Source organism: Lupinus angustifolius, chromosome LG05 (assembly GCF_001865875.1).
Source record: "Lupinus angustifolius cultivar Tanjil chromosome LG05, LupAngTanjil_v1.0, whole genome shotgun sequence".
Taxonomy (NCBI): domain Eukaryota; kingdom Viridiplantae; phylum Streptophyta; class Magnoliopsida; order Fabales; family Fabaceae; genus Lupinus; species Lupinus angustifolius.
Genome location: NC_032013.1, coordinates 21,937,718 through 21,948,922, shown reverse-complemented (window position 1 = coordinate 21,948,922; position 11,205 = coordinate 21,937,718). Strand labels below are relative to the sequence as shown.

At 34.4% G+C, this 11,205-nt stretch overlaps 1 pseudogene; it reads left to right on the top strand.

The window, feature by feature from the left end:
* The window catches only part of LOC109347074, a 7,880-nt pseudogene continuing 4,422 nt past the window's right edge, over positions 7,748–11,205 (top strand).

Below are 11,205 nucleotides of genomic sequence, written 5' to 3'. Positions count from 1 at the left end.
ACAGTTTGAGTAGGACAGTGTCATCTTAGGTTATTTGTTTCATGTCATTTCGTGGAACTGGGGACCCCACTAATGGGTCCCATCACAACACGGCATGGGTTTCGGATTCACTTCACCACCAGATTGCGTTAATGTATATTTCCAAGAAAAAATCTAACCCTATCACTAATCATTTATCTTTATTATTATTTACTGCTTAAAAAAAATAATATAATTAAATAGTGGATAATACATTTTTTAGTTTTCTATATATCCCTCGCACTGTAGACAATCTTGTCTAAATTAAAAATATCTACAAGTATGTGAGACTAACTTTTTCATCGGATATTTTTTCATTCACAAGACTTGAACTCGAAATCTTGCTTAAGGAGAATCAATCATATACCACTTGAACCAACATCCTTCGACAATGATAGTGGATAGTATTAATTTTTATACCAAAAAGTACATAAATATTACATTTAAAAAATTATCACATTAAATCAAATATTTGTGCAAGTTTAATGCAAGTATATTGAGTACACCTTCTCCAAATTTATATATATTGTGAAGATATAGTGAAGTATTTTTTCAATATTGTATTTTTAGTGCAGTTATAAAAATGTATGTTTAGTGAATATCACCAACGTTTTTTCTTAAAAACATTATTCTTTATTTTTCTAAAAAAAAATGTATATAAAGAAGGTTGTGTTATCATACAAAGCCTACGAAAACCACCAATAAATTTATAATATTTATAATAGAAATTAAATTAATAGTTTGTTGTAGAGGTGCCAAAACGAACTGGGCTGAGGTAAAAAGTTCAGATACAATTTATGCATATTAAATTGTAGTCCAAACCTGCTTTAAGTGAGTTGCAGGTTATGGCAGACCGGCCTACATAAACTAAAAAAATTATTTAAATTTTAACATATTTAATCTATTTAAAAAATATATATCATTTGATATTAATATATAATTTTTTAACACACTTGTTATGTCTAATGTAACCAAATTTATAGATTTATTGACCTGTGTTTGAGTTAAAACGTGATGTAAGTCCATGTATATGATTTTAAACATAACATTAAATATTTAATTTCTATTGGACACTTATTCCCTAACACAATATAATTTGTAACTTCACTTTAACATATGAACATTTGGACATTGTCAAAATATTATATTTTGTATGTTTTTTATCAACACTTTTATTGTGAACTATTATATTAAATTTGGTTGTATAGAGTTCTCTATGATAAACAATTTTTTTGTTTTTTAATTTTGTTGTAAACATTATTTTCTTTATTATGTTTTTGTTACAGAAGTTAAATCTAATTAAATACACAATTAAAAAAAAAAGTTGAAATTTATATGGTTTAATATCTTCTCATTTGATTTGGTACATTATTTTGTTATTTGGCTTAAAATGATATTCCACAAAATAAAAATAATATAATTCTTAACTAATTTATAAATATTTATGTTTAGACATTACTCTATTTTTTATTCAAAGTTCATAATACAATATTTACTATCTATTTTTTATTATAAGTTGTTTTGTAAATTTTTCACCTAATGCTTATTACTAATGCAAAAGTCCCAAAAAAGCTAAAAAAAATATATAAGGAAAACGGGTAGCCCGAACCTGCCTGGGTAAGCTCAGTCCGAGCCCAAATTTAATATAGTCCGGTTAGGCCGGACTAAAAAGTCCAAATTCTATAAAATGTACCTAATTTGATATCCAAACCCTATAAGTTTTCGGCTTTGGCGGGCCCAACTCAATCGGACTTGCCAGTTTTAACATATCTAGTTTGTTGGTTCATATGTTTGTTTTTTTAACAAAAAAGTAAGTTTAAGTTTTGTATATGAAAAAAACATGTATTTGGAGGTAGTCCTACTAGATGTTCTAACTAATTATTTTTCCTAGAAAATTAAAACATAACCATTTAGTAAAAATACCAAGCAAGCTAGTTGATATGTATAAAATGATATAATCACATAACTTATTATTAGTCATGAGCTGCTCTAGTAGCTCTTATTAACTATTGATTTATAGCAAGCAACTTAATAAATAAGTCTCATTGTAAAACACACGTAAATAACGTATATAACTATATATAGTCAAATAAATTAGTTGATTAGCTTATAAGCTACTTCAAGACCTGATAACAAGTTAACCCATCATGACCTTATGAGCTTGTAATCTAACTTGTTGTAAAAGGTTAAAAGTTACTAATTGAATTCCCGAAAATAATATTTGTTGAGAAGAATAATTGAATTAGTTTATGGTAAAAAGGATTTAAGATTTTAGGAAGTATGTAGACATTTTCATAAAGCATATTAAACTATAAGAATAATATATCTTTTGGTATAAGGAGATAAATTATCTCTTTCAACTTATAAAATATTAACATATATTATATTTAATTATTTTTTATAAAAATATTTTCAAAACTAAATAAAATAATACACCTACACGTATGCCTCTTAGATTTCATGGAAACGTGATTCTTAATTTGGTGAAACACAATTAAGGTGTGTGGAGTTGAGCCTCAGAAATTAATGCATTCAGGCTAAATATTCTTAAATATGAAAAACATGTAATTTTGTCAAATATAATTGATTAGATAATTAGCACAATGAGAGTAAAACTTTTATCAAAAGTTCATTCATTTACTTATTTATGAAAATAATCTAACTTTAATGAAATAGACACTCACTTTGATAACCTCTTAATTTCAAAAGGAATTATTATTGGTGGAAAAAAGTATATGGCTAAGAATTGAATTAATCCCACAAAACTAAGGATGTAACATTTTAGTTCAGTTTAATGATTAGAAATCAAACCAAACAAATTAAAACCGAACTGATCCAAACTAGACTTATATTGTTTGGTTAGGTTCATCATTGAATTTGCTTTAAATTAAAAAAAGTTAAAAAGTCAAATAATCTGAAAGTGGAAACTTGATGTACAAACTGGCATATGAAGTAGAGCAGGTTTTCCATTTTTTGGTTTTAGGATACTATATATATATATATAGGATTATGTGAGAACGATTTTAATAAATTGTGAGAACAATAAAGTTGGGTCTTATAAGCGCGGTTGTTAGAACCGGATTGGATCGGACGGTCCGACCGGTCTGACCGCTGACCGGACTTGAAAACGGCTCTAGTTTGCCGTCTTAATCGAATGAGAGTTGGACCGGTTTGAACCAGAAAAAATCCAGTCCGACCATGTTAAACCCGGTTAAACCGGATTAACCCGGGAAGTAAACCGGACGGCTCACTTAAAAAAAAAAGGGACAATGTTCTAACATTTTGTTTTACTATGGTCCAAAAAAAGATAAAGATGTATTATTTCAATATAATTATACATAATTATTAATTATATAAAGTTTTATATTTATATATAACTATATATTTATAAATAAAAATTATTAATTATGTACGAAATCACCCGGTCAGACCAGACAGTTTAACCGTTTAAACCGATTAAACCTAATATGGGACTTCTGCCGGTTTGACGCCCGGCTCGGGTTTCACAACACTGCTTATAACTAATCATTGATGATTATGATTAAAAATCAGTTATTAGTCACATAATAATTATGTACAAATATTTTTTAATCTTAATTATTTAAATAAGATCGAATGATACATATTAATTATTCTCATTTCTCACAATAATTTTTTAGAGTGACTGATATATATGTATATATATCTTCATTTAGTAGCTTCAAAATCTGCTTTTATCTCTATGTCATGGTGATGAGGAAAACAATCTAAACAATTCTCTTGGGGACCCATTTATGCTCAGATTCAGGCACAACGAACTCAACATCAGTTTCTAGAGATTGGGTCAATAATTAACAAAAATAAAATAGAATTCATATAAGAAAGAGACACTCACCAATCACCATTATTTTCAATTTTAGACATGAAACTGAGGAATGAAGAAAGTGGAGATCACTACCATATATGAGTATATGGAAAATTGGAAATCATTTTGTCTTGCATGTGAAGAGCTAAACATTTTGTTAGATAGAAAATATCTTTGGTTTTTTTTCCATCAATCTATCTATGATAAGATTCTATTTGTTACATTATTTTTTTCACATTCGAGAAAGGGCCATGTTTGGTTTGCATTTGGCACCTACCATATATTATTACACCTCATTAGAACTAGATATTTGATGTATATTCATACAAATGAATCTGTACACTATTGCACAATTTAATTTGATAGTTAACTTCAATCAATAATATAAACACCCTTTTGTTTCTCCAAAATTATAAATACTATCTCCTTAAATTTTAAATCCATCTAGCCTTTAGAAAATTTATTCTTTGACATTCAATTATTATGATGGTTTTGTGTGCCTCTTGCTTTCGGTCAAAATGCTCCTCATCCTCCTCCCATCCTCATCCGCATCCTCCTCCCATCCTCATCCTCATCCTCATCCTCACCTATCCTCCTCCTCATCATCATCCTTCTCCTCACCCTCTTCTATCCTCATCCTCCTCCTCCTCCTCCTCCTCCTCCTTCGTTAACATCCGATATCTAGAACCACAAAAAGATAAAAAAAACATTCCGCTGCAATCATGGCTCAAGTAACAAGGAATTTTGCCACGAAAAAATTGGACCCGATGGAGCATTCAGATGAAAGCCATCTTTGGCTACCAAGAAGTTGCCAATATTGTTGAGGAAAGGTTGCCAGTGTTGGAAGAAGGAGCAACTGAAGCACAAAGGAATAGCCACATACATAACAAGAAGAGAAATTGCAAAGCAATCTGTCTCCTACACCAAGCAGTGGATAATGCCCACTTTGAGAAGATTGCAAGATCTGCAACAACAAATGAGGCTTGGGATGTGTTGGAAAAGCATTATGCAGGAGCTGCACAACTGAAGAAAATTCGACTACAAACAATGAGGAGGCAGTATGAGCTTATGCAAATGGATGAGGGAGAAATAATTGTTGACTTCTTCACAAGAATCATAACTCAAGTTAATGCAATGAAATCTTGTGGTAAAAAGATGGAGGATGCTGCAATTGTTGAGAAAGTGTCGAGAACTGTGACTCCCAAATTTGATCATGTAGTAGTGGCAATTGAAGAATCAGGGAGAGTCGAAAAGATAAGAATTGAAGAACTACAATGGTCTCTTGAAGCTCATGAGTAGAGACTCAATGAAAGATTAGTTGATAGGCCTTCACACCAAGCCTTGTAGACTCAAACATCAGCAAAGAGAGGAAGTTTCAATGTGAAAAATTTCAATAAGAGCCAAAGCAAGAATTGAGATACAAAAGGTGGGCCAAGAAAGGGATTGGATCAGCAAGATCGACTCAACATAAGGAATGATGGAAAACAATCCAAGAACTGGAAAAGGAAAACTGATAAGAAGAGAATCAGGTGCTATAATTGTGACAAGCTAGGACATTTTGTATCTGAATGCTATGCATCAAACAAGAACCAACATCAAGGGAAGCAAGATCCTGAGGCAAATCTTGCCAAGGAAGAGGGTGAAGACTTTGATGATGAGGTTGTGTAGTTAATGATGACTACAACAATCAGCAAAATTGGAAATGATATATGGTATTTTGACTCAGGATGCTCCAATCATATGACTGGACATAAGGATTGGTTAGTGAATTTTGATCCAACCATAAGAAATAAGGTCAAGTTTGCTGACAATAGAGCTGTAACAACTGAATGAACAAGAGACATTCCATTAAGAATGCAAGATGGCAGAAGGGCATTCATAACTGATGTGTTGTTTGTCCCTAACATGAAAACTAATCTCATCAGTATTGGTCAGCTGCATGAGAAATGGCTCAATATGGAGTTGCATAATGGTCTCTAGAGATTTATGACAACATGAAGAGAAGAGTTCTTAGTGCACCTCTCTTAAGCAACAGAACGTTCCAAGTAAAGCTAGATGCAGTGAAGTCTCAATGCCTGAATGTTGAAACCAATATGGATGAATCTTGGCTTTGGCACTTAAGGTATGGCCATCTAAATTTCAGAGATCTAAAGTTACTAAACTAGAAAAATTTAATCACTGGTTTGCCTGAAATAAAGTCACACTTGCCAATATGTGATAGTTGCATAATCAATAAAAAAACTAGAATCCCTTTTAGCAAGTACACACAAGCTAGAGCTACTGAACTATTGCATATTGTCTACTCTGATGTGTGTGGACCTTTTCAAGTGAATTCACTAGGAGGAAACATATACTTCGTTTCTTTTATTGATGACTTTAGCAAGAAGATGTGAATCTATCTCATCAAGACCAAGAGTGAGGTGTTTGAACACTTAAAGAGGTTCAAAGCAGAGGCTGAAAGACAACCAGGAAAACAAATAAAAATATTCAAGACTGATGGAGGAGGAGAATCCACATCAAGAGAGCTTGAAAATTTTATGTTGATTAAGGCATAATCCATGAGGTGACAACTCCTTACACACCTCAACACAATAATGTTGCTGAAAGAAGAAACATGACAATAATGAATATGTTGAGGTGTATGCTGAGATGCAAATGGTTACGTCATAACCTATAGGGAGAAGCAGTCACTACATCCACTTATGTTATGAATAAATGCCCAACTCAGAGCTTAAAGAACCAAGTTCCTGAGGAAGTTTGGACTAGAAGAAGGCCATCAATAAAGCATCTGAAGGTGTTTGGTTCAATATGTTTCAAACACATTCCAGATCAAGTCAAAAAGAAACTTGATGATAAAAGTGAGTTAATGATTTTTGTTGGTTATCACCCAACAGGATCATACAAACTATTAAATCCTGTGACAAATCAAGTGGTCTTCAGCAGGGATGTGTATATTGATGAGATGAGTACATGGAATGATCTTCACAAAAGGGTTGAGCAAAGGAAAACTATGCCTTTAATTCCTGCACTAGAAGATCAAGATGATCATGAAGTTGTAGATGAAGTCAACTCAGCCTCAAGAACAGATACTACAAGGATTGTATCTAGACCTATAAGGGTAAGACAACCACCTATGAGACTTAATGAATATGAGTTATTTCCCGATGATGCAATTACAGATGAGGGTGATCTAATCCATCTTGCACTTATAGGAGAAACTGAACCAATCACTTTCCAACAAGCTATGAAGAAAGATGTGTGGTTTAGTGCAATGGAAGAAGAACTCAAGGCAATTGAAAAGAAGAACACCTGGACAAAAGCTAAACTACCAGCAGGAAAATTACCTATACCTTTAAAGTGGGTATATAAAGTCAAACTCAGACCAGATGGTAGTGTCTCAAAACACAAGGTAAGGTTGGTTGTAAAAGGGTTTATGCAAAAGGAAGGATATGATTACACTGATGTCTTTGCACTTGTGGCAAGGTTTGAAACAGTGAGGTTAATTGTAACCTTGGCAAGTTGGTTTGGGCTGAAATTGTGGCAGCTTGATGTCAAGAGTGCATTTCTTAATGGGCCTATTGAGGAAGAAGTGTATATAACACAACCTCCTGGTTTTAACATAATTCATGATGAAACAAAAGTGCTGAAATTGAATAAAGCTCTCTATGGGCTTAAACAAGCTCCAAGAGCTTGGAATAGGAGAATAGACTCATTCCTAAGATCTATTGGTTTCATCAAATACAAGGCTGAGCATGGAGTCTATGTGAACTCATCAAGTGCAGGAGAAACAACTCTACTCTGCCTATATGTTGATGATTTAGTTATCACTAAAATTTGCGAATCTAAGGTTATAAGAATTAAAGGGAATTGAAGTCTGAGTTTGAGATGACAGATTTAGGTGAATTGGCCTACTTCTTGGGAATAGAATTTCAGAAGACTCAAGAAGGATTATTGATGCATCAAAGAAAGTATGTCAAAGATGTTCTAAGCAGATTTCAAATGCTTGAATGTAAACCAGTAGCAGTGCCAGTTGAAGGAAAGGTTGGTTTGATTGATAAAGAAGCTGAAAAACTAGTAGATCCAACTCTCTTTAGGCAAATGGTAGGTTGTCTTAGGTTCATTTGTCATAACAGACCTGAGATAAGTTATGCTGCAGAAGTAATAAGAGGGAACTATGAATTATGGAATTCTGTTTCCCAATCAGAAAGAGGTAAATGAATCTTGCTTTGTTGGCTACTCAAACTCAGATTGGTGTGGAGATAAGGAGGATAGAAAAAGCACTTATGGGTATATGTTCTCCATATTTGGTGCACCTATGTCATGGAGTTCTAAAAAGCAAGATGTGGTGGCTCTTTCTAAATGCGAGGCTTAGTATATAGCAGCCTGCAATGCAGCATGCCAAGGCCTATGGTTGACATCCTTAATAGTAGAGTTGAAGTGTGATGAACTTGGTAACTTTGAGCTAAGAGTAAACAAAAAATCAACAATTAACTTAGCCAAGAATCCAGTCAGTCATGAAAGATGCAAACACATTGAAATAAGGTTCCATTTTCTAGGAGATCAAGTTGAGAAGGAGAAAGTGAAGCTGGTTCACTGTCCAACAAAAGATCAGGTTGTAGATGTGCTAACCAAAGGATTGAAAATTGAAAGATTCAAGAATATGAGAAACATGCTAAAAGTCCTCTGTTTTGACTAGAATAGAAGACAATAGGTTATGTACTTTGCTGTATACATTTGTAGTGGTGTAACTCTTGATTAAGGAAGGGTATTGAAAGGTGTAATCAATAGTTAGTTGATATAGTTATGAAGTTTCTAATTGTTAGTTAGCCAAATATAGAAACTTGTATAAATGAGATTGATAACTTGTTAATCAATGCATCCATTATTCATTCTCAATTCTAAAAATCTCCTAACCTCTCCTTCACTCTGAATCTTCTTCTTCTTCTTTTACTTTCGTTAACAAGTTCTGCCTTTGAATCTGAAAGTAAAAAGATAAGTGCCATATCTTGACAATTTGGTATGCAGGAATTTTTATGATGGTATGATAGGTTTGTTTTGTTTTGTTTTTTTCTTCTCATTTTACATTTGAATTTGCATAAAATCTAACTTAAGTGTAACATATTTCAGATGGTCTAAAAATATAGTTCATTGTTGGGAACAAGCGAACAATCAAATAGTAAAGAGTATAGAGACAAGAGAATAACACAAGAGATTTGGTAACGAGGTTCGACCAATTATGCCTACGTCTCCGGGAGCGTTGAGAGGCTACCACTATATATTATTAGAGAATAAGGATTAGTGTTTTACTATTGTTCTCCTTGTTACATTAGTTTTACATAACATCAATATATATAGCTCTCTACCCCAACCCCTTTACATCAGCCCAAACCCATAACTTGTATTGTTGTTATCTAGAGATATGAGTCATTATCTCCACCTTGGCGAATATCATCAATCTCCATCTTCCGCCATTGGGTTGGGGGCGCTCCATAGTCCATCATCAGTGAATGTTCAACAAGCTCAGGCAATGCCTGAACTTGTCCACGGTAACCGGTTTGGTTAACATATCAGCTGCATTTTCTGAAGTGTGAACCTTCTGCAATAGTATCTGCCCACAAGCTACCAACTCTCTGATCTTATGAAATCTCACATCAATATGTTTGGTTCTAGCATGATACACCTGATTCTTTGCCAAGAAGATAGCACTCTGACTGTCACAATGCAGCGGAACTCCACCTTGATCAATGCGTAACTCATTTACCAGCCCCATAAGCCACAAGGCTTTCTTAGAAGCTTCACCAGCTGCCATGTACTCTGCTTCAGTTGTGGACATAGCAACAACAGACTGAACTGATGATCTCCACATAATTGGTCCACCTGCAAGTGTGAAGACAAACCCCGTTGTGAACCTTCTATCATCCAAGTCTCATGCATAGTCCGAATCAACATAGCCAATAACTGAAGGCTTACTCTGTTGGATGTCAAACATGATACCGAGACCTGTAGTCCCCTTCAAATATGTGAAAATCCATTTGACTGCTTCCCAATGTTGCTTCCCTGGTTTCGACAAGTACTTGCATACTTGACTAACTGCTTGTTCCAAGTCCGGTCTAGTACAAATCATATCATACATCAAGCAACCCACTGCACTGGCATATGGAACCTTTGACATGTATTTCTTCTCTTTATTTGTCTTTGGACACTGATCTAGGGAAAGCTTGAAGTGATTTGCCAATGGAGTGCTCACTACTTTAGCATTGCTCATATCAAATCTCTCTAAGATCTTTTCAATATAGCTTTGCTGGGAGAGCCATAGTTTTATAGCTCCCCTATCCATGTGAATCTCCATCCTAAGAATCTTCCTAGCACCCCCTAAATCTTTCATGTCAAATTCCTTACCTAGCATGACTTTCAGCTCATTGATATCACTCAAATGATTAGCAGCAATCAACGTATCATCAACATAAAGTAACAGAAAAATAAACGAACCATCGTCAAGGCTTCTCACATAACCACAACAATCATACTCACAACGCTTATAACCAAGTTTTAACATATAAGTGTCAAACCGCTTGTACCACTGTCTGGGAGACTGCTTCAACCCATATAGAGACTTCTTCAACTTGCAAACCAAGTGACTCTGTCCAGCTGCACTGAACCCCTCTGGTTGTGTCATGTAAATTTTCTCCTCTAATTCACCATGGAGAAAGGCAGTCTTCACATCCATATGTTCTAAGTGCATATCCCAGCTGGCTATCAAGGCAAGCACTGCCCTGATAGAATTGTGTCTCACCACCAGAAAATCTCATTGTAGTCAATCCCCTTCTACTGTGAATACCCTTTTGCTATAAGACAAGCCTTGGACTTTTCCCCTTCTTTTTCTGATAGTGTTGGCTTCCTCTTGTACACCCACTTGCACCCAACTGCATGCTTGTTTGGGGGAAATGGAACAAGCTCCCAAGTTTGATTCTTCTGTAAAGACTCCATCTTCTCCATCATGGCACCCATCCATTGTTCTTTCTCCTGACTGTTTATAGCCTCTTGAAAGCTACATGGATCTCCTGAACTGATATGGAGAGCAACTGAAGCCATATCCTCAAAGCCATATCTCTATGGAGGTTGCAAGTAGATACTCTTGAACACCTGAACTCTCTGCCTGAGAATCACCATGTTCTTGACTTGAACTAGTACATGGTTCCTTACCTTTATTCACCTGAACCATTTCATTGCTCACATGAATCATATTTGATCCCAAAGTCTCTCCATTTGGCATGGGCACCTCTGTCAAAACTGACTGTTTCATCATGAAATCTTCATTAAACACTACATCTCTGCTCAACACC